The sequence below is a fragment of the Canis lupus genome, chromosome 31 (assembly GCF_011100685.1).
Source record: "Canis lupus familiaris isolate Mischka breed German Shepherd chromosome 31, alternate assembly UU_Cfam_GSD_1.0, whole genome shotgun sequence".
Lineage (NCBI taxonomy): Eukaryota > Metazoa > Chordata > Mammalia > Carnivora > Canidae > Canis > Canis lupus.
In genome coordinates, this window is record NC_049252.1 from 12397159 (window position 1) to 12420259 (window position 23101).

Sequence of the window (23101 nt, forward strand, 5' to 3'; positions counted from 1 at the left end):
ATACAAAACATAGAGTCATTTTCATTTTAAGCAATATTTCAGGGTGTTATGAGAAAAATTTTGCCACAAGTGCTTAATTTCTTAATCAAATACTAAAATCTTTTATTTTATTCATTCTCCTAAAAGCCTGCCTTCCTCCAGGGACAAGGATATATCCGTGGCTCCGATATACTAATCCCTCCTAATAAATTGGCTAGTTATTGTATTGGACTCCTTAGAAGAGGTCTTAGAAAATTCACAAGGAGTGAATTGAAGAATGGGAATCTGAAATACTCCATACACCGAAGAAGGAGTCAGTTTTTTTGCTAGTCAGACTTTTTCAAATTTCCTCAATTACATAATGTGAATGAGACATTCTAATTTTAGGATAGCCCTACCTGTGATCAACACTTTTTTCCAGTCCCGTTTGTGGGGGAGTAGCTCGGTCTTGCATCAAAGAACCAAATTTATAGGTTCTTTCCATTCAGGAAAGAGCCGATGCACTTAATTAATCTTTTCAGGAAGCTAGGCTGACTTTCACTACTTCAACACATTGTATGTTTAAAGCATATATAATTTAATCCTGTTTGAATGATGTGTGGAAGGGAATTGACATAAAATAGCAAGAAAACTCTGAAGTGAACTGAGCTATCTAATTTGGGCATAAACATTCTTAATATCACCTTTAAAGGAACTTGAAATGTATTTGATGATGGAAGAAATTTTGGTATAGGCTTGAAAATTATCAAACAGCATCTGCTGGCTTCTCCATTTTGATTAAAACATGCTCAGAGGGAAAATAGTGGTTTGTCTGTTAAGTCAAACGCTAATGAAACATTTGCTAAAATAATCTATTTAATTTGGACAACATTTGGCAATAAAGTGCACTCTTTGGATCATTTGCCTCTATTTTGATCCCTCAGAGTTAACTGAGCACAGCTAAGTCTAACATGGTAATGAGCTCTTTGTTAAAACCTGGGCATATGCATTTCTCATGCTGTATTGTGTCCTACTCTGGTGAAGAGAGATAAGAAACGGTATTGTGATGGCATTAAAGGTTTTTCATTGACATAGCTAAATACCATGAGCCTAAACTGTCTCATTTAGTCATGTCCTGTTTCTATATATCTTATGGATCAAAGGCATCATAACTAGAAGGCTCAGGTGAGTAATGAGGATTAGCAATATTAATCAAGTTATCACAAAAAGATTTGGTAATTAATGTTCAGATACTCTGCATATGCTTCTTGAATTAGCCTATGGTAGTTACAATACTTCTGGGATGTGAAACAAAATAAAATTAGTAGTTAATACTAGCAGAAAATAATAATGCCTCATATTACCATTATTTACTATTATTTTATAGAAATTAGACTAATTGTTTTCAAATTCAAAATGGTTCTTGTTTCTAAATTATTGTTTTATATTTTATGTATGTACGTACGTATGTATGTGCATGTGTGCACACCTACACACATATACACAGGCAGTACTCATTGCCCCCCACACACTCACATCATAATGGACTTTGCATTAACATCTACCATTTGCTGTACATTGTTAGGCAAGAAACTAGTGGACAAAAGCAAAACAAAAAAGCTACCTTTCTGTTTCTTCTGGCACCCTGTAAAACCAGAAGCATCATTCACACATGTATACTTGGAAAAACTGACCTAAATATGCCCTTCCAGAAGATATAAGTGATTAGATCATCGTGTTGAAAGCCTTCATTGGTTTTGGGTTTTTGTACTATTAAAAGAACAGCAAAGTGATGACCTTTTTAGAAGCTTATGCCATTACCGTAGCCAGAGATGGTCTTCCTTTTATTTTTTGTCCATCAAAAGATAGAGTCAGCTCAAATACCAGTCTCTTCATAAAACTTTCCTTTTTTTAAAATAATGTTTCTTAAGGTTCTTTGTTAGTACTTAGTTCTTCTAGGCCTGACTATGGCTGAATGTTCAAATACCTTATACCCTGTTAGACTGTGAGCTTCTGGAAGGCAGGGGCCGTGTCAGATCTGGGAGCGACTAGAGGCAGTGCCAGTGGAGACAGCTTGAGATCATTTAATGGAGATGACAGGACACATGGCAAGGGTGGCTGGGCCTGCAGCAAAGGAAAAGTTGCCAGCAGGCATAAGAGTGGCAGGAGTTACAGACGCAGAGGAGAGGTAACAGAAATGAAACCAGAGGAGAAGTCAGTATGACTGACCTCAAGTCCATCCATCAGCAGCAGAATCAGATTCCGGAATCCATTCCCATGTGTCCACCCACATCATTGCTACCACCTAGAATTAAATTTTTGATAATAGCATGTAATTTGAGGACACATTCCCTTTTATTATAGAGGTGTCACTTAACATTGTTTCTCTGGATGAATCCTTTCTCATCTTGAACACTGAATGTCAGAAAATAGTTTCCCAAAGTTCTTCTTAGTTGAGAGTCAGAGAATGGAGCAGTTTGGTATCAGACAATTAAAATGTCAGAGATGATCCCTACACACAAGTTAATTGTTAAGAGACTATTTCTCTTTTTTTGGCCAAGTATTACCAGGGATTAGCACAGGGCCTGGCCCATATTTAGACCTCAATAAATATTTGTTAAGTGAATGACTAATAATAAATAATATTTATTTGAGAATTATATATGTTGGACATGCTGCAAAATACTTAACAAATATTGGCTCAATTAATAGCAGTTACTGTTATTCCTGTTTTATAGAAGAGTAAACTGGAACTTGAAAGATTAAATAACTCGTTCAAAGTTACACAGCTAGTAAATGGAGAAATTGGGACTTGAACCAAAGAAACCTATAGTGTACTACCTCCGTATACTGAAAGCATGCAAGAAGGAATGATTGAACATTCTACAGTTGCATGAGAGACAATCATTCTATAGGTTGATGGTGCTCCAACAGTACAAAATTGCTTAATGCATGTCAAAGGCTCAGGGCACTGCCCATATTTATAGTTAGTTTATGAAGCAGTAATTATTTTTTGCTTAATTCTTCCTTGAAATTAGATGGAATGTTCTATCAAAACCTCCAACTTTATTTTTAAACTTAGCACATCTACATGATAAAAGGAAACCTAAGATGACAACTACTTCAGCAAAGAATGATAAGCGAAAGACCAGATGCTACATATTTCCAACTGCAAAAATATCACGGGAAGCCAGCTGTATCTTCTAAAATTTCATGATGTCATCATATGGTTTCAGGATCTATTTAGTTGGTTTATAATCTTATTAGCTTATCGCTGCTTCCAGTCATGCACTAGGCTTTAATTGCATAGGTTTGTTTATAACATTGTTAGAATTAGAGCTCTGGTCTCATATTTCATGCAAGAAGCATATTACTGGATAGTGCACAAAAACTTGCCACCCTGCATAATACCTAGTGACCCACTGTAAACTGATGTCACTGTCCCATTATTCCAAAGAGGTCATCACTTCCTGGCATCGAGCTATCACAAAAGTGACTCAGAGTTTTTGATCTTGTTCAACTTTTCCCAAAAGTTCAAGTCTAGGATGATGATTTCAAAGTGTGATGGCAGCAAAGTGTTTCAATTCAGCAAGTTTCAATGTCACAGTGAAATTGACCATGTTTTCCAGGCATCAGTTACGCTGCCAGCTCCAGAGAGATTTCCATTATATTAGGGATGGAAATAATTTTGCATTTCCCACACTTCTACTCTGAATTTCACTGTCCCATTTCTTTGCCCCCCAATTTTATTCATCATTTTATTCAGTCTCAAAGACTTATTCTTTCACAGGTCAATATTTCCTATTACAATTTTTAGGTAAGCCACTGTCATATATTTTCTCAGTGATTCTGCATTGGGGTCTACCACTTTCTAAATTTTTGAAAGGGAAACCACTAGTATTTATTGCCCAGTGGAAGAGCCTACTCCTTATGGCCCCACTAGACCTGAGTTGGGTCTTTCTAGTAAAAGAATGGCAAATTGTCTCCATATGACAGGATCCCTACCTATAAACTACTGGTTGATCAGACAAAAATGAAACCATCTATCTTTCCCTTAGTAACCTCTGTGAATAAAACCTATTATTTAAGACTCTTTTCTGTGCAAGGAAAACTCAATTCCTGTAAGGGCAGTGGGAAATTTGAATTTATTAGTTTATGCAACTGGGAAGTCTGAGATAGGGATGGATTCATGTGGGCTGGTTCAGGCAATAGTTCACACAGTGTCCTGCCAGTCTGGATTTGTCTCATTCCTCTTGGCAGGACAGGGTGCTGAACTTTTGGTGTGTTTGCTTCATTTACAGCTTTGTTCTCAGCTTTCAGTGACAGAAAAAAGATGGTGGAAACATTTCCTGATTTTAAATTTCCCAATCCCTAGCTCAACACAAAGGGGCAAATCTGATTCCTCCAGTGGGCAATATACAGTCCCCCAAATCAGCATTACTGGCTCTGATTGGCTTGGGGTGGGCCATGGATCTTTGGGAACCAATTACTGTTGCTGGAAAAATGTGATACTTTGGCCAGCTCCGGACTGTATGCTGTCTCTGGAATCAAGGTTGCATTTTCACATCAGAGATCATGAGAACTGAGATTAGAGGCCAAGAACAGATCCTCAAATAGATAAATTGGAAACAGTTATCAGAATAGAATGAACGGATATTGGGCACCTACTAAACAATTTTTGGCCCCTGGAGTGCCATTTCAGTTATCTGTTCTACTCCTTCCTATCTTTAGATTTTGTTCCATTTCCGTTTCTTCTCCCTGTTTTTTTTAATAAGCATGTTAAACAGTTGGTCTGTGTTTTCTTTGGGACTGTTTCTGAGAAGTCATCTTACATCTGGCCTTTCTATATGCATCCTATGTTGGCCCGTACCATTTTTACTTTGTCCTTTTCATGCATTATTACATTTTGTTGTTGTTTTCTTTGATTATTATCCTGAAACATCTCATTTTAACAACTGTTACTGTATTTTGTGTCTTCATTTTATATTGTCCAATTTGGGGATAAATGTTGGAATGTTGAATGAGTGGCCAGAAATGCATCTAAGTGGTCTTTTATGCAGATAATATTTTTTGGTAGCAGAAGAGAAAAACCAGTAATTGGTAGTAAGTAGAGTGTATAGATGTGAAAGAATCAAGAATGAAAAAAAATAATAAATTAAAATTATCAAAACACCTCATTTTAATCACCAAACTCAACTTTTTTCCTCATAAAGTCTTTTTATATGAGCAATTAACAATAACAAATAATTTTATTCCAGTTTTGCCTCTCCTTTATGACCATGCGCACTGGAGCCATTAATGAGCAGGAAAATGATTAAGAAGCAGGTGGCAGAGGAGCTAAGGATGTGAATCAAAGAGTCTAGATAATGCACAAGCTCAAAAGTGAGTGCTAAATAATTGATACCTGGTGTAGATAATGCACAGGAGACAATGATATACAGAGCAAAATACTATTGTTACTAAAGGTCTTAGGTTACCAACTACCATACACCAAGAATGACTTTATATTCAATTCTTACAATGATACAACCCGTGTCTTTGAGCTAGCGTATTCTAGAATGAATTCTCCTGGAGGCCTGTGGATGTATCTTGTTCATTTGATAAAATAGCCACAAGGTGACAAAAGAATAGGCACTAAAGTCTGTCACCTATTTACTTCTGCACAGTCATCCTATATACCTATTGACTTGTTAGTAGTATGTCTTAAAACTGATAATATCAGCATAAGGAACTAAATTCTAAGGGAAGACAAATTATACAGGGAAAATAAACCTCTCTCTGTCCCCCAGCTATCCAGTTCTCATCTCCAGAAAAACTCACTATTTCCGGTTTTTTGTACTACAGACAATCTAAACCTTTACAAACACAGGTACTTTTACAAATATAAATTCATATTATATACTCATTTATAAACATACTGTTGCATATCTTACTTTTTTGTTTATTAGGTAGAAAGTTTAAAATGGCTAAATTACTGAAAAGATGTTAAAGACCAAGTTTTAGGGACGCCTGGGTGGTTTAGCAGTTAAGCATCTGCCTTCCGCTCAGGGTGTGATCCCGAGTGTGAGGGGATCAAGTCTGCATCAGGCTCCCCATAGGGAGCCTGCTTCTCCCTCTGCCTATGTCTCTGCCTCTCTCTCTCTCTGTGTCTCTCATGAATAAATAAATAAATCTTAAAGAAAAAAAAAGACCAAGTTTCTGACACGAATTCTACCATTTGGAAGAGTGCTATGATAGTAAGCATAAAATAATTAAGCCAAACGCCTCCCTCACGAGTGAACGTATAAAAAAGAAATGCAAAATAAAAAGCAAATGAGAAAATAACTTTTATCTATTGAATACTCAAATGATAATAACAACAATAAAATAGTAATAATGAAACCAAAATTGCTTATAGTCATTTGTGAGAAACTTGGGGATATTTTCTGATTTATTTCTCTTCTTCATTTACATTTAATCTTTCGCTAGGACCTGCCCTGTCATCCTTTCAAATATACATACTAAATCTCTTCAGAGGATATAGCTGAATTGCAAGTAGATTCCTGACCCACAGAAACTGTAAGATAATAAATGTTTGTTGTTTCAAACCACTATAGTTTGGGGTAATTTGTTACACATCAATATTTAACCAATACACATCTAACAGAAACTTGTTTTTTATAGGCATGGTGCTTTTGGACTTTATAATTGATCATTGTGACATTTATTTAATATTTATTCCCCCCTCCCTTTAAAACTGCATACCTAGGAGAGCACGGTCCTTGTATTTTTGGTCTCAAACATATCTATAGCATTTATTGGAGTTCACGAAATCCATTTGTTGAATAAAAGGATGAATAAATGAATTGACATTCCAGATATGCGAGTGTTGGGAGAGTGTAAACCAGTATAAGCTTGTCTTCTGCAGGCAAGTTTATCACTTTATTTGAAAGGTCTTAACTATGCATATTCTTTGAATCCAGCAATTTCATTGTTAAGAATTTATCCTGGAATATAAAAATTTAACTAGAATAATGTTTGTTGTAGCTGTGTTTATACTAGCAAAATAATGTAAATAATGTAAATATTGTGTCTCACAATAGAGGATTGAATAATGGTGCATCCTCTGTATCTATTAAAAATCATGTATAAATAGATGCCTGGGTGGCTTAGCGGTTGAGTGACTGCTTTCGGCTCAGGATGTGATCCCAGGTCTAGGAATCAAGTCCCCTATCAGGCTCCCTGAGAGGAGCCTGCTTCTCCCTCTGCCTGTGTCCCTGCCTCTCTCTGTGTCTCTCATGAATAAATAAATAAAATATTAAAAAATTATGTATAGAAAAATAAGTATTAACATGGAACGTACTCATTATATGTTGCTGAGTAATGTAAGCAAGTTAAAAATCAGAAATATAACAATAGCTCATGTTTACTGAGTGTTTTAGTTATATTAGGCACTGTGAAACACACCTTTCATATAGGATCTCATATGTGCATATAGATGCAGGATTATGGTGTGCACGCACACATAAATGTGTGAATGTGTGTGTGTAAGGACATATCATTAAAATACTTATGGTGATTGAAAGGAAATGTGGAATTCTTATTTTGGCTTTTTGTTTCTTTCCCTCATTTTTTTTACAATAGGAAGAAAACTAAGGCCCCAAATGCCAAAGGACAGTTGCCAAATGATAAGGGTCACAGATACTGAGGCTAGAAAATGGAGCCAGATAGACAAAGAGCAGAGCAATAGATCAGGATTTAGGCAGAGATCCAGGACATGCCTAGAATAAGGAGCTATTGTTAATGGTTCTGCTGGGATATGCTGCCACTTTTTTAAGATAATGGGGATCCTGTAAAGTCTGGGAAAGACTCTGGGTAGTGCCTTTATTAGACATTGACATGATCAGGCATTTGTATGCGGTCCAAACTGAATTGTCTTGGTTAGTTACAGTATGGTCTGAAGGTCCCCAGATCAGCGGAGCTCTCAGAGAGTTGACTGTACTACCATACCCTGCTGAACGGTGTGCCCAAGATTTAGACAGTGTACTGGTCGAAGTGTTTAAAGAACATGGCCCATGTCACCTATCTAGTCTGCTTGCCTTGGCTCTTCTAGGCTGCAGTGTTTAAATGCCTTGTCGTCATTTGTCTGGAGACTTGACTCAGACTTGGCATTGATTGCCAGAATTTACTGATTCATACGCAGTATGGATTTCAGGAAGGACCAGGTTTCTAGAGCTGTGGGCACTGAGACTTCACTTGCAAGGATGCTCTTGTAGCATTAGCTGTGCTGATGGTGGAAGATGAGGCAGTGTCCAGGACAAGGGTCAATTTCCAACTGTTGGAATGCTAAAGGCTTTTCCATGAGTCAGATTATTCATTTCAGCTCCAGAGGAGGTCTTTATCGGAATGGTCAGAGTGAAAAGGGAGGGCATGAACCACTGTTTATCTAGAAAATCATAGGAATTACCAGACATCTTTGATTATCCTTTTCTTCCATGATTAGTGATATTTATGTAGTTGTAAAAACTTCACTTTGAAACTTCTCAATATGATATTGGTCTTGGTGCCAAGATGGTATATTCACACTATGTTTAGAATAGTCCCAGCTAGTTAGGAACTGATGGAATGGAGCTCCATGATATATATGAAAATAACGATATTTGTAATTAGCTTTGGTCTAGAATCCTTAGACTCACCTCTTGGAACACTTAATGGAATCACTATGCATTTGAAAGTTTGAAAACTGTCTTCCATTTGTCATCTGCTCAGATCAAGTGTTCAGTTTGCAGATGCAGGAGCTGGATGGAGTCAGGTAAGCTCAACTCCTATGGAGCTGATTTAAGTATAGGTAAGGATCTCAAAAGGGAATTTCATTAAGACTATGGTAGATGTAGGTGGGGAAAAAACAACTTTCCTGTTATTTTCCAAAAGGGGTGATAATTATCTATGTATCTTTGGAAATGAACAAAGTGCAAGTCCTTGCTGAACAAACACCTGTTGGTGGGCAGAAGCAGCTGCACAAATTAATTTTCCATGCCTAGTTTGTGTTACCAGATTTCCCAACTTTAAGCTCTCCTGGCACAGCCTAATCCCATAGGAATACATATATATATATATATATATATATATATATATATATATATATACTTTTTTCTTTCTTTTTAGGAAAATTGGTGGGTCCACAGGATCAGCACATGGATAAAGCAGTTATCTGATCCCTCTGAATCTATCACGATTAGAATTGGATATGGGACCCTTCTAACTCTAATTCCATGGGATGCAGTAAATCGGTCTTCTTCACCTAAAGTGTGATGACAATAAGAAAGGAGTCCTGGCCTGCTTCCTTTTTCAGTGGGCTGGTGACGCTTGCATTGGGCATCTGCATACAGAGCAGTCCATTATCATGGCTTTACCATTTGTAGCTAGGACAGTGAGTGCAGCCTGAAGGCACTCTCTAACCTTTAAATTTTGTTCCTAAGTGCCACAGTCTATAGATACCAGGCATGAAGATTAGCTACAGCTTCAAGTATCTTGCTTAGAGAATGAAAATGAGGGAGAAAGGATAGGTCCACAAGGTGAACATCATGAACAGAGTAGGTAAAGCTCAGACAAGTTTGAACAGAGTAGGTAAAGCTCAGACAAGTTTGGCAGAGATTTTTAAACAAATTGTCAATATAAGCATTGTTTATATCAACAGGGGTCACTAGTTAAGCCTTTCAGAAGCCCTTCAACCTATTCGGGAGAAAAGACTATACAGTATAAAATCACACATATGGACTAAAGAACAAGTCAACAGACCACCTGAACTATTTATTTTAATCTGAGCACAAACTGGAAGCAAAGAATGATATATAAATACCAGTATTTATGGGGCACCTGGGTGGCCCAATCCAGCTCTTGATTTTGGCTCAGGTCATGATTTCAGGGTCATGAGATCAAGCCCTATGTCAGGCTTCGTCCTGGGCATGGACCCTGCTTGGGATTCTCTCTTTCCTCCCTCCCACTCTCTCTCTCATAAATAAATAAATAAATAAATAAATAAATAAATAAATAAATAAATAAAATCTGAAAAGAAAATACAAGTATTTCCTTTAGTAAACATGCAGCGTTTTTCCCACAAACACAAATGGTGGCTAAAAACTAACAGTTTATTTGTGAAGCAATTAAAAGTTAAATGACTATTTGACAAAAAATTACTGTGTCAGAATTAGATCTGAAAGTCAATTCCCAAATATCTAATATTGATTCTTCTACCTGGCTAGATTATTGACCATCATATAGCTTAAATTTGTCTTATTGATCTAAGTAGGATAAAAAGAGATGAGATTTCCTGGAAAAAGTATAGCTCTCTCTTTACTATCAATATTTTTATTTGACATCTGTCAACTCAAACCCACATTTGTTTTTAGTTATTCCAAGTTACTAAAAACTATTATTTTTGTGCTATTCTTTTAGAATGCAAAACCATCGATCCTACTAAAAACATAACAATAAAGCATGTATGATCAACCTTTCCCATGACCCAGGTCTATCCATCTTGAGGGAAAAAAACCTCCTATAAAAAAGATCTAGGTCATTATCAAGAAAAATGGTTCTTCAAAGCTCTATTGATTGCCAAAAAAACTATTACTGTGAAAAGAGAAATCTTCAACTACTCCTAAAATAATTGACTGGACATATGTTATGTGTGACCCAATGGCACTAAAAAGAATTTCATTTAATCAACAAAATAGATCTTTCACATAAAAATTGGCCTCCTATAATGACATATAATAATCACCAATTTTATAGTGGACTCCAATATTAAGGAAGCCCTTCTGAAAGCAATTGGCTTATAAGTGGTCTCTCTCTCTCTTTCTCTCTTTTTTTTTTTTTTTTGTTTGACATCATTAGATTCACCTGCTGTCCAAACTAAACTAAACTGTCTTGGTCAGTTGCAGTATGGTCTGCATGGGCAGAAGGTCCCCAGGTCAGAGGAGCTTTCAGTGAGGCGTCTGTTCCACTAAGCCCTGTTGGTTTATGTGATGAAGCATCTGCTTGGTGCTGACTGCCCACGATTAAGACAATGTGCAACTGGAACAAAAAGATGACCACATGCAACTATTTGGAAAAAATTTCAAAAATTTTTTAAAGAATAGATTGAGATTTGAGAACCATTGGCTACAATCTGAACAAGTCATTTTTAAAAAAAAATCTTTGTTTTTCTTATCTACAAAATGAGGAAGGAATTGAATTAGATGATATCTTATTCCCTTTTCACCTCTAAGACATTTGGCTTTTATTAATGCACGCTAATGTTTGTTAATACGTTAGTGGATGACAATGTGTTTATGCGTGTTCATCTCTTGAGACCTTTTCATTTTCATCGAAGGTGAGATCCGTTTTATTATGACTTCCAACCTAAGTTTCATTTTATGAGTAACTCTTTCTACTCAGTTTTGGCTTGTACATAAAGTCACCAGAAATTAAAATTTTCTGAGCAAAAATTATTCCAACAACAATAAAAGTAAAGGAATGTAGGATAATAGCTTCTCCTCTATTCACAGAAAATTCTTTGAGAGCAAGACATTCCTGATTCAGCTGAGATTTCTGGTGGTTTGTGTAGTGAAGGAGGAAAAAAGGAGGGCTGCATCCAAAAGCAAAGAAATGTCATTAGAAAAGCTGTCAAAATGAGAACTATAAAAACATATTGCCTGTTATCAAGCATCATAAGCAAATAGTTTAAAAAGAGTAATTGCTGAATCGAAAATCATGATTATCCATTATTGTTCCTAAGCATATATGAATAAGTTTTACAAAACAAGTGTTTACCTTGTTTTCTCATTATCTTGACCCTGACATTGATTCTGTGTCTACATGTGGCTATTGGATCAATTACTTAAGTTGAATCTTTCTCTCTCTTTTTTTTCCAACTTGATAATTCTGTTATGCTTAGTTGATCACATTGGTAACTTATTCAACCTGATTCAATGAAAAAAAAAAAACATTGAAATCACAAAATCAGCTTTTTTACAAATAGGTTTTCCTCCTTATAAACTCAAAATAAAGATCCATTTTGCATCCATTTTTTTAAATGTATTAAAATTTCTCTAGCTTTCATGACTGCAGACAATGGAGTAGCTCTCAGAGAGGCTGGTTTTTTTGAAGATTGCCAAAGGAATGCAAAATTGCCTTCACTATTGAATTAAGTTCAACCTATCTCTAAATTCACTACTTTATTATACACACACACATTATGTAAAGAAATACCTGTGCAACCCTAAAGAAAATTTGAGAAAATTAAAAGAAATACAAAATTTACTTGTAATTCTATCACTCAATCATTAACATCTTAGTTTACTTTTATCCTAGTCATTTTTCCTAAGATGTAAACATAAACATACATACATGCAACTACAAGCAAAATGATTGCTACTTGTCTTATCTCTCTATCCATGACTTGATTTGCAAATATGAATATATATGTACATATATATAGTATTATGGACTATGTATGTGGTTTATAATTTTTCCTTTTTTATTCCTTATTAAAAGTTTCAACATTGTCATGCACATGTCCCTATATTTATTAGTCTTTAAACACAAGATTTTATAGCCTGCATATGTCATCAAAATATTGTGCATATTTGGCTTACATATTTCTTTATTATTGAACATTAAATTCTCCATTCAGAATTTATTTCATTTTTGAAGACTGTTTCAGGTTTGCCTTTCTCTGATAAGGCTTCTACCTCTACCAACTATCTACCCCCTGATTTTCTTATTTTTATGTTTACTGCCTCTTGTTTGTTTTCTTGCTCATAGTCATCTGATGGAGGCCAGAGTGGAGGAGAATCCTCCTGTCATTTCATTCTGATGACACCATTTATATATAGGAAAAGAACTCTTCTCTTCCAAATGAAGTTCTTTTCTCTTTAGGGCCAACTCAGTGTCTTCGAATATGTAAATGAGAAGAAATCTGGTTGACCCAGAAAGGGAAAAAAGAATTGGCAATTTCCTTAGTCTGTTACCTAGTTTATAGAACGATCTACCATCTCAACCCTGTGGTTATCTCTGAGGAAGAGGAAGGAAAGGGACTAGAATGAGGAGTGGTATAACATTCTATTTCTTGGAAAGAAAGCAATCCTGGAAGCACATTTGGCAAAATAATGGTATTTGTTACATTTGGGTGGTGGCTAGAAGAGCATTTGCTCTATTAATCTCAATACTTCTCCGTAAAATGTCATGGAGAGGAGACTAGAGTGTTTGTTTTGGGTTGGAGGGCAGGTAGGGAAGTGGAAACTGTGAAGACTCAGTGGCTGGGCGCGGGGGGGTGGGGGGGTGGCAGGTGTGCCTGAATGATGGCTCAGGAAATTGCCCTTCAAGGGAGTGGGCATCTGCCCAGGAGGATGAGTGGGCGGATATCCACAGGATGCTAGGAGGGCATTTTTTGAGTGTCCAGCCTCTGGCAGTGCAGCCTTCCCTACAGGCGAACTTCCTGCTGCTTGCCCCAGGCCATATGACAAGTGTCCCTCTTCTCCTGCCTAGGGAGGACTTACACTCTGACGCTTCATCTGTCACACACAAGATGTGAATGACACAGACTTTGGTCTCTATATGACTTGCCAGGTAGACATCTCCCACAATGGTCCAGGATGGCCAGAAATAGAAGGCTCTTGTCATCAAATGCAAATGTGGTTGGAAAGTACATATATCCCTCTCGTTCCCACTCCCTTCCTCTGTCACTCCCATAGGGCCCTAGCATACCATTCTTAAACCTGGTACAGTGGAGACACGTGTCCTCTAAAGTTAGTAAAGAATCAAATACAAAAGCCATTTGTTGCAAAAAGAAGTTGTTTATGTTCTGCACAGTGTTGGCAATAAAACCGGCATTTTGTTCATCTCTAGTGGGATTGCAAATTGGGACAATATGCCATTTAAGTGTCAAGTGCCTTAAAAGCACCATACTTTCTGACCTAATGATTTCTTATCCTAAAAAGAAAATCTAAAATGTGGACAAGTTGTTCACGAAAGTGTTATTCATACAAATTATTTGAAACTGCTTAAATGGGGATCCCTGGGTGGCTCAGCAGTTTGGCGCCTCCCTTTGGCCCAGGGCGTGATCCTGGAGACCCGGGATCAAGTCCCACGTCAGGCTCCCTGCATGGAGCCTGCTTCTCCTTCTGCCTGTGTCTCTGCCTCTTTCTCTCTCTCTCTCTGTGTCTCTCATGAATAGATAAAGTATTAAAAAAAAAAAAAAGAAAGAAACTGCTTAAATGTCCCACGATAGTGAAATGGACAGACTGGTGACTTTAGATCCATAAATGGAATATTCTACAATGATTACAAATAATAGAATACATTGTGATCATCAAAAATCATGGTATGGAAAAAAAAATCATGGTATGGAAGCATATTTATTTGCAAGAGGAAAATATTCACAATATACTTTTGTTCAAGGAAAAAGCAGGATACCAGTGTACTATATACACATTAGCTCTAATTTTATAAAATACATATGAATATTTGCATATATATAAGTGACAGGAAATATTTCAAAATGTCATTACCTAGGATTTTTATTTATTCTTCATTTTTATTTTGAAAATATCCTATCATAAACATGTTTTAATTTCTTTAATAAAAAATAAGCTGTAGGAAAAAATTGGACACGAAATCATAAACATTTTGCAGTCTTCTCATCACTTTTATAACAGATATGTCATGTAAAAGAGAATTGGTCCAGGAGTCAAAAGACCAGAAATTATCTTCCTTCTAACATTTGATTTGTGTGTCTCTCTGGCTCACAGGGTTGTCATCTGCAGAACTGGATGGTGATACATACCCTAGCTAGTGAGTTAGTACTCAGCATGTGAAGACCTTCAGAATCTGTGCTTACTTCTGTTTTTAGCTTTCTCTCTTCTACTCCCCCACTGGAGCCTATTGACCCTGTTACTCTGAGCCTCATTCATGGGCCCCTACTCTGCAAACCCTCCTCCCATCCCGTGGGAAAAAGCACTGCCTCCTCCCACCTGCACTTACCATGTGGCACTGCCTGTTATTCCCATTGGCCACAAGGACGGTGAGCCTCCTGAGTCACTTATAACAGTGGAGTCACCTTTATCCCAGTAGTGCCCAGCTCAATTCCTGATATACAGTCAATAAATATTTGTTTAGTGAATGAAGGAGAATATGTATCGTGAAAGCGATCTGCACACTGCAAAGCTGTAAAGTATTTCTTGGGTTACGTATGGAAAGGTCTTTACATTAAGGGTTCTTTCCCAAAACAGTGCAGTATGTGGAGACTGAGGAACAAACTCAAGATTCTAATGACTGGTTGTACATTTGACTAAATATTCTGAAGTTTTTTAAAATGCACAAGAAATTTTCTTAGCCTATACCACAAGGAAAAGTCAAAACCAACTTAATCCTTTTGAGATACAGTTAGAAAGACACCTACTAGGATCTACTAGGAATAGCATATAATAATGTGGAGCACTTATTAAAAAAGGAGCAATATCGATAACCTCGTCAGAAATGCTAAGTGGTGCCACTGTCATAATATTGTGGTTGTTAAGCACTCTCACAAGACAGAAGTGCAAAGTATAGTAGAGCCACAGAGTGGGGCCATTGCAGCCTGTCTGTTGTTATGAAAGCTAATATAACATGGGGATATACTTGCATACACCACTAAGCATAAAATGCTGTGGTGGCCAGCAAGCCATCTAGAAGCTCAGACTGAGCCAGACCCACAGAAGTCTTTGTCCCATTTGGGGCTCTATATTTTTTAAGTGATTGAGAAAGTTGGACATGAACCAGAGAAGAGCAAGAAAAATAATTAGTGTTGGCAAATGGACCTATGGGGAACAAAAGGGAAAAGAACTCGGAATTATTTGAGCTGGAGAAGAAATTGCTGCAGGGTGACCTCATAATCATTTTCAACTGATGAAAGGGTATTATAAGGATAATAGATGTTGGGGATGGAGGGTGCCAATTAATTATTTTCCTCCTCACTTCCGGTTTTCAGATTTCTGGAACCAGATTGAGAACAGACACAAGCAATTAGGTAAAAATTCAAGAATAGAATCAGCTCTCCTGCTCTTAACAGTCATGGTTTCTTGAATTGGAGAGTGTGGCTTGGGGCTGAGACCCAAGTATAGTTCTATTACTTTGCTGCTTACCTTCCTCCATTCACCATGCTACGTCCTCTACTGAAGTTCACAAATCTTAACTCAAGGGCCAATCAAGCCCAATCACTGGGGCTACAAAATAAGATGCTTAACCATAGACACACGGTTGTTTACAACCAACCTCACGTGTAGTTCAAGGAAAGAAGAGAACCAAGAGATCAGGCCAGACAAGAACAATGATTTTGCCTAAATTTTGTCAAGAAGAAAAGCGACACAAATAGATAGGAAAGTGTTCTCCGTTAGTGCTTCTTCTCAGGAAGGGAAGCTTAAGTGTTCTTTACTCTATAGCAATAGTAGGGACCTGAGTAACAGAACTGCCCTTCCCCCTCAACAATTGGAGCCAGTGATCCTCATTTTCTTAATACATAGGCCAATACCAAAAGGAAGATTTCTCTTGAAATCAAGAATTTCTGAGAGATGACATTAAGTTTCTGAAGGAAAGTTTAAAATTTTCTCTGGAGAACTTCTGGCAATTGCGATCATTTGATCAACATCATTCAAAATATATTTCCGTGTAACAGTGGTTCTACTGCATGTTAACGGGTCATGTGAAAAAAAAAAGTGTTCTGTGGTCAAATCTATTTGAGAAACACTAGGTTAAACCAAGTTAAATCATTTTCTATATTGAAGGTCATACGAAAGCTTTTAATATTATAATATTTATTGTGAGTCTCCATGTTTTCCAGAATCTTTCTTTGCCTTCCTTTAAACATTTCTCTTTTGGCAGAGTGTATAGCTTGGCTTTTGTTTCATAAAATAACGCTTTGGAAAATGTAGCCTTAGCTGGTTTCATTAACTTAACGTGGAGACAGACAAAAAAATTGGATCTCATCTACAAGCCTCTTCTAGCTCTACTATTTCATGACTAAGTTGGGTACAATGACTCATCTTATTACAAACTGTAATCACAACCTTTCACCAAGCTTAAACCTAGAAGCGATTGGTGCAACTTTTTTAATGGAGATGAAACTTGGACTGCATCTGTCTGTCTACCTCTCGCTGGGAGACAGAGTGGCTATGTATCAACCTTGTGCACTGACAAAAACATGGAAAAAACCCACAATCCCAATCCATTTACACAGGCTTTCTGTATTTATCTGTACTTAGCGGCAACATTGTTGTTCAGATGGTTTGGAATAAGGTGTCAGTAAACTTGAGTTTACTACTGGACAGGGCCACTTTATTACATTGCCATTTACACTTGTCCTATGCCCCTGACTTAGGAGGGGCCCAGCCAGAGAGATTCATAAACAGGGAAAATTTGTGGTTGCTTCTTCACACAGGGCTTTCCCCGTAGTAACATCACACCACACTAGAGAAGAGAAAAAAATTTCCTCTCACCGGGAAAGGATATTATTAACCCAAAGGGCCCATGGTATCTGCTGCTTTTGTTTTACATAAGAGCCTTGTGACAATTTTCAGATTCTGAAAATGTTCCCTTTAAAGTCTTCTGTTCCTATGGATAATGAAGTGGCATCTGAAACAACATACTCTGTTTGGTTCAGGGCTTTGGCAGGAAGTGGCTGACAGAAACTGCTTCCATAGGCAGGGAAACGTGCTGAGGCTGCACTTGACCGCGGTGGAAGGAAGACTCTCTCAGCTGCTCTCAGGGCTTTGCAGCTTGGTTGGTTAGTCCAGAGGCTGGTAATTAAAAGATCCCTTTAAGGGAAAGAATTGCTTCCAGACAAGCAAGATTCATGAGTGAATGGAGAGAGAGCTCCACAGTTCAGGTGCTACACGCTGCCTGTCGCAGGGCACGCAGGCTGCCTCCGGACGCGTGGCCTACCTGAGTGCCTCAGAGGAGGCCCAGCGGCTCCTTTGCTTTCTTGTGCGGAGCTCCAAGTTTCTTAAAAGTCACCCCACTGTCAGCATATGCGTGAACCATCTTTTACAAGAGAGCACCGAGAATGAGAGAGCATATTATATTTCCAGCTCTGACGTCCATGTGTTGGCTATATTGTTTGGAATCTGCCATTTAGATGGAAGATTTATCAGCCACTTTGTCATTTCTGCCAGGAGGGACCTGGGTATGAGGTCTGTCTTGGATACAGTGATGAGAATGAGGCATCTGATTAGATAAATTAAAAGTTAAATAGGATCATAGGCATAGGTAAAATCTGGCCACACAGTGCTAGGACCAGGACAGCCGAGTCTGAGCTCTGAAGTTTGCCAGAACAAACAGAGCTAAATATACACATATTTTGGTTGCCCACTAACCCTCAAGCTTTTTCACCCACTTTGCCGAGAAACTTAATGCTTTCAAACAAAGCTACAGACTGGAAGCATAACCCGTGTCTACACAAATACTAAACCTTCTGCACAACTAGAATTCATCTGGTTACCAGTGACCTGGAATAAATGAAAAGAACTGGGTCACTCAGTGTCCTCACATAGCATTTTTTTTTCTTTTTCAAATAACTGCAACAAAGACCCCCAGCCCAGGCCAGGAATGTTATTAAGGAAATACAGCTTATTTAGGACTTTAGGGAAGGATATTATTTTTGTGTGTGTTGTACCATAAATAGATACCTGGATAAATAAGAAATAAGATGTTTCTTTAAAAAAGCAAATTAATCTTTTTCTTCCCCCAAAGGCTTATAATCTATTCATGACAATTGGTATATAGCAATATCCTCCAAAGCCCCAAAGCCAAGGAGAACAGCCCAAAGGAGCTGTCCCAGTAGGAGGTTTTCAGGACTCTCAGAGAAAGAGTAAACATGGTTAAAGAGACAGCAGTTGGCCAATTGTGCCATATGTAAGGAGAGATGAGGACAGAGGGTAATGTCAGGAAAGACAAATATGAGGATCACAGTATCCTTTGGGTTCTTCAAATAACAATCATTGTGATTTTAAATGGTTATGTAAAATAAAGAGAGCCCAGAGATGGGCAAAGGAAATGGGTAGACATTTTACAGATTAGAACATCTAAGTGGCCAATAAAAATGGGGGTAAAATATATTTTGTCAACCTAACCAGTTACTAGGAAAATGGGAAATTAAGTAACAATGGGATCTCACTCATCAAGTTGTAAATACAAATGGTTTATGTCCAGGTGCTCAATGGCTTGTGGGGAAAAAGACATCCTTAGACATTCCTGGAGACATGTGAACTGTTGAGGCTATCCTGGGAAGCACTTTGGCAATATGTGCTAACATCAAATGTATGTCTGTGTATACACACCCATGCATTCCTTTGGCTCAACAATCCTACTTTGAGACACTATTCTATAAAAACAAAAGCAACAACATATAAAGATGCCTATTGTACCATTATTTGTGATAGCAACAAAACTGGAAACAATCTGAATACTCATAAATGGGTGAATAATTGAATAAATTTTAGGATTTCATACTGAGGTTGATTGCACAACCATTAAAAAGAAATGTGTTAATTTTATCCTAGTTGCCCTTGAGGGATTTCAGCAATGTGTGGCTAGGCAGGAAAAGCCCCATACAGAAAAGTATGTGGCACACAAGTCCATTTTGGAGTAAAATATATAATATATTGGCATATGATTGATTAGCAGAAAAGTGTGAATGGAAGGAAAAAGATAAATAGAGGAGAGGTAAATAATGTATAAAATATAAGTTTGTCTAAGTGAAAGTAAGTCAGATAGAGAAAGACAGGTAACTCAGAATTTTACTTAGAAGTGGAATCTATGCAAATAAAACAAATAAAATGAAACAAATCGCAGACTCAAAGATACAGAGAACAGAATGATGGTTGCCAGAAATGGGTGAAGGAAAGCAAGAGATACAAATATCATAAAGTTAAGAAGTCATGGGGATGCAATGTACAGCGTGGGGAATATAGTCAATAATGTTGCATTAAGTTTGTATGGTGACAAATGGTAACTAGATGGTCCCTAGACTTATTGAGATGATAGGTTTGCAGTGTCTACAATATCAAATCACAACATCATACATGTGAAACTAATAGAATGGTGTATGTCAATTATATTTCCATAAAAAAATAAAGTTGCTCATGGGATTTAGATAATCATACTATGAGTATATGTAAATAATAGCATATAGGAAGATATATGTAAAAAAGATGCTATGTGATGGTCACTGAAATGTTAATGGGCCTCTGAGAGGAGAGACTTCAGGTATATCTCTTTTCTATACATTTCTGTATTTCTTTTTACAACAAGCGTGTGTTTTTTTTAATCAGAAGAATAAACAAAGATCTATTTTAATTAGAATAACACTTTTACACACAAACTCACTATTGTTTCTATACGTTTCACACAGAGTAGTATTCATTGTGCAAGTGACCAATGAAGGCAGTGGGAGAGAGGCTGGAGAGAGGAGCATTTGAGCCATAATGTGCATTCTTTTTATTTCCTGCACTCTGGATCTATTCAAATCTCGTCTCCTGCCGAGGGATTCAGTGCAGAACTAAAATATGATGACTTACTTGGCAGCAGCAAAAAAAAGAGCATTTACTCAAATGCAATAAAGATAAGCAATAAGTTTCAGTGATGCATATAGTATGTTCTCTGCTCGCCTGCTTGTTCTTTCTTCTCTCAGCAGAAGTTCAACTGAAAATAAGCTCAAACAGCAATTCACCAAATTAGCTAGTCACCTCACTTGTGACCAAATCACAGAGATGCTGAACCTCAGGCTTTCGCTTCCTAGAATATATGCAGTTTGAAGAGACTTCACTTATTGAGTAAATGGGTAGCCTAGCCAGTTTGAGTTCTCTGGAAATGAGATGCAGAAATAATCTTTGTGCCCAATACCCACACATATTATCTAAGTTAGCTCTCCCCAACTATCCACCTCTCAAAAAATAGTAATCCAGAAAATTTCCTCTTTTGCCTGTCCTTTCATAACCTTGAAAGTAGGTAAAATGATAATTGCATAGCAAAATCCTAAGAGTAAGCTGTAGGAAGAAATAAAGAGAAGAGAACTTTAATAAAGCACTGGCTGGATCATCAAGAGTTTGATACAGGACACAATCAGCCTTTCTTTACCCACAGAGGCTAGGGGTATTTGTTGTTTGTTTGTGTTTCCTTTCTGTCCCTGATTGGTCCCTGGATTGTCAGTGCTTGGTACTGTGAACAACTCTGAATCAATCACCATGCACAGAAATTACTAAGTGCACTTTGGGGTCTTCTGACTGGCTGACATGAAGCAAATGTCAGCCTTGTGGGGGAAGAGATAGTGCCATGAGAACTACCCCATCAGGAAGATGGGCAGCTTCCCCAAAGAAAAAAAATGCTAGGCAGACCAAAGTATTAGCTGTTTACTGTACTGAGATGCTTTTGAGCAGTGATAGCCTAGGCACTATCGGAAGGTGCCTTTTTTTTTTTTTTTTTTTTTTGTTCTATGCTATCTTTTAACATATTTGGCCAGTACAAGCAATATATGAATGCAAAATAATTGTTTTTTTTTTCCCATTTGGATCCAGAGTGAGGATTTTATTCCATACATTCATTTTGAAAAATTCATTCTGGAGGTGTCTCTTATTTGTTTTCCTTATTGGCCAGTGGTAGCACTTCTGTATACTCTCAGAAAGGTTGACATTTGCTTCTTTATAGTAAATGACTTTTGTATGCTATTAGGAAAATCAAATCAAAATGTTACCCTTTAGTCCTTTCAGTTGTTGATTAAAATTCTCAAAAATAGGACACCTGGGTGGTTCAGGGGTTGAGTGTCTGCCTTTGGCTCAGGTCGTGATCCCGGGGACCTGGGATTGAGTCCCGCATCAGGCTCCCTACGGGGAACCTGCTCTTCCCTCTGCCTATGTCTCTGCCTCTCCTTCTCTGTGTGTCTCTTATGGATAACTAAATAAATACGTCAAAAAAATTTTCTCAAAAATAAATAAATTAATTAATTTAATTTAATTTTACCAGAAGATATCTCTTTAAGCCAAAATAAAAATGACTTTTCTTTTTGAGAATTCACCTTAACAATGAGAACAGGTACCTTATCCTGACTTCAAGCCACACCTCGGACTGCCTATGTTAGTTTTCTGTTGTTGTGTAACAAATTGCCACAATCTTAACAGCTTAAAACAACACATACTTATTATCTCACAGTTGTGAAGGTCATGTGAACACAGCTGGGCTCTCTGCTCAGAGTCTCCCAAGGCTGAAATCAGGGCGTTGGCCTGCTTGGGCTATATTGCAGAGTTGTGGAGGCTCTAGGAAGGAATCTACCTCCAAGCTCATTTAAGTTGGTGGATTTGTTCCTGTGGCTGTAGGACTGAGGTTGTCATGTCTTTGCTGGTTGTCAGCAAGGAGCTGTTCTTACTCCTAGAGGTGGCCCTGCATTCCTTCTGGCTGGCCCCCTCCATCTCAGAGCCAGCAACGGGGCTCTGAGTCTTTCTCACGTGATGAATTTCTGTGGTGTCCTCTTCTGCCACCCTTTGGAGAAAGCTCTCTGCTTTTAGGGTGCACAGGACTCGATCAGGACCATCTGGACAATCTCCCTTCCTTAAAGTCAGCTGTGCCATATAATATAATCACAGAAGTGATAACTCATCAAATCCATAGATTCTGGAGATTAAGGATAAGGTAGGGGACATCTTTGGAAACTATTTTGGAAATTTTGCCTGCCACCTTGCCTCGTCCTCGTCCTCTCCCTCCTCATCCTCCTCTTCTTGCTTCTCCTCCTCCTCCAAGCCAACATTTTATTCAGTGCTTGTTGTGTGCCCAACAGGTGCTTTGCTGAGTGCTGCATATGGATTATATTTACAATATCTCTATGACTTGGGTGCTATCATCAGCTCTATTTTCACATAAGAAAACAGGCTTAGGCAGCTAAGTTCTTTGCCCAAAGTGACAGGCCAGCAAAAGGTGATGTCAGGGTATGAACCCAGGCCTGACTCTTGCTTGTGATTTTATTCTTAACTACTTCCCTAGTTTATCTACATGTCAAAGTTTTAAAATTCCACTTAGTCCATGTTTGATATTGTTAGTTCTAGCTATGTTATTTCATATGGACGATATATAATAGACTCAAGAATGTTGTAAATCTAAACAAAAT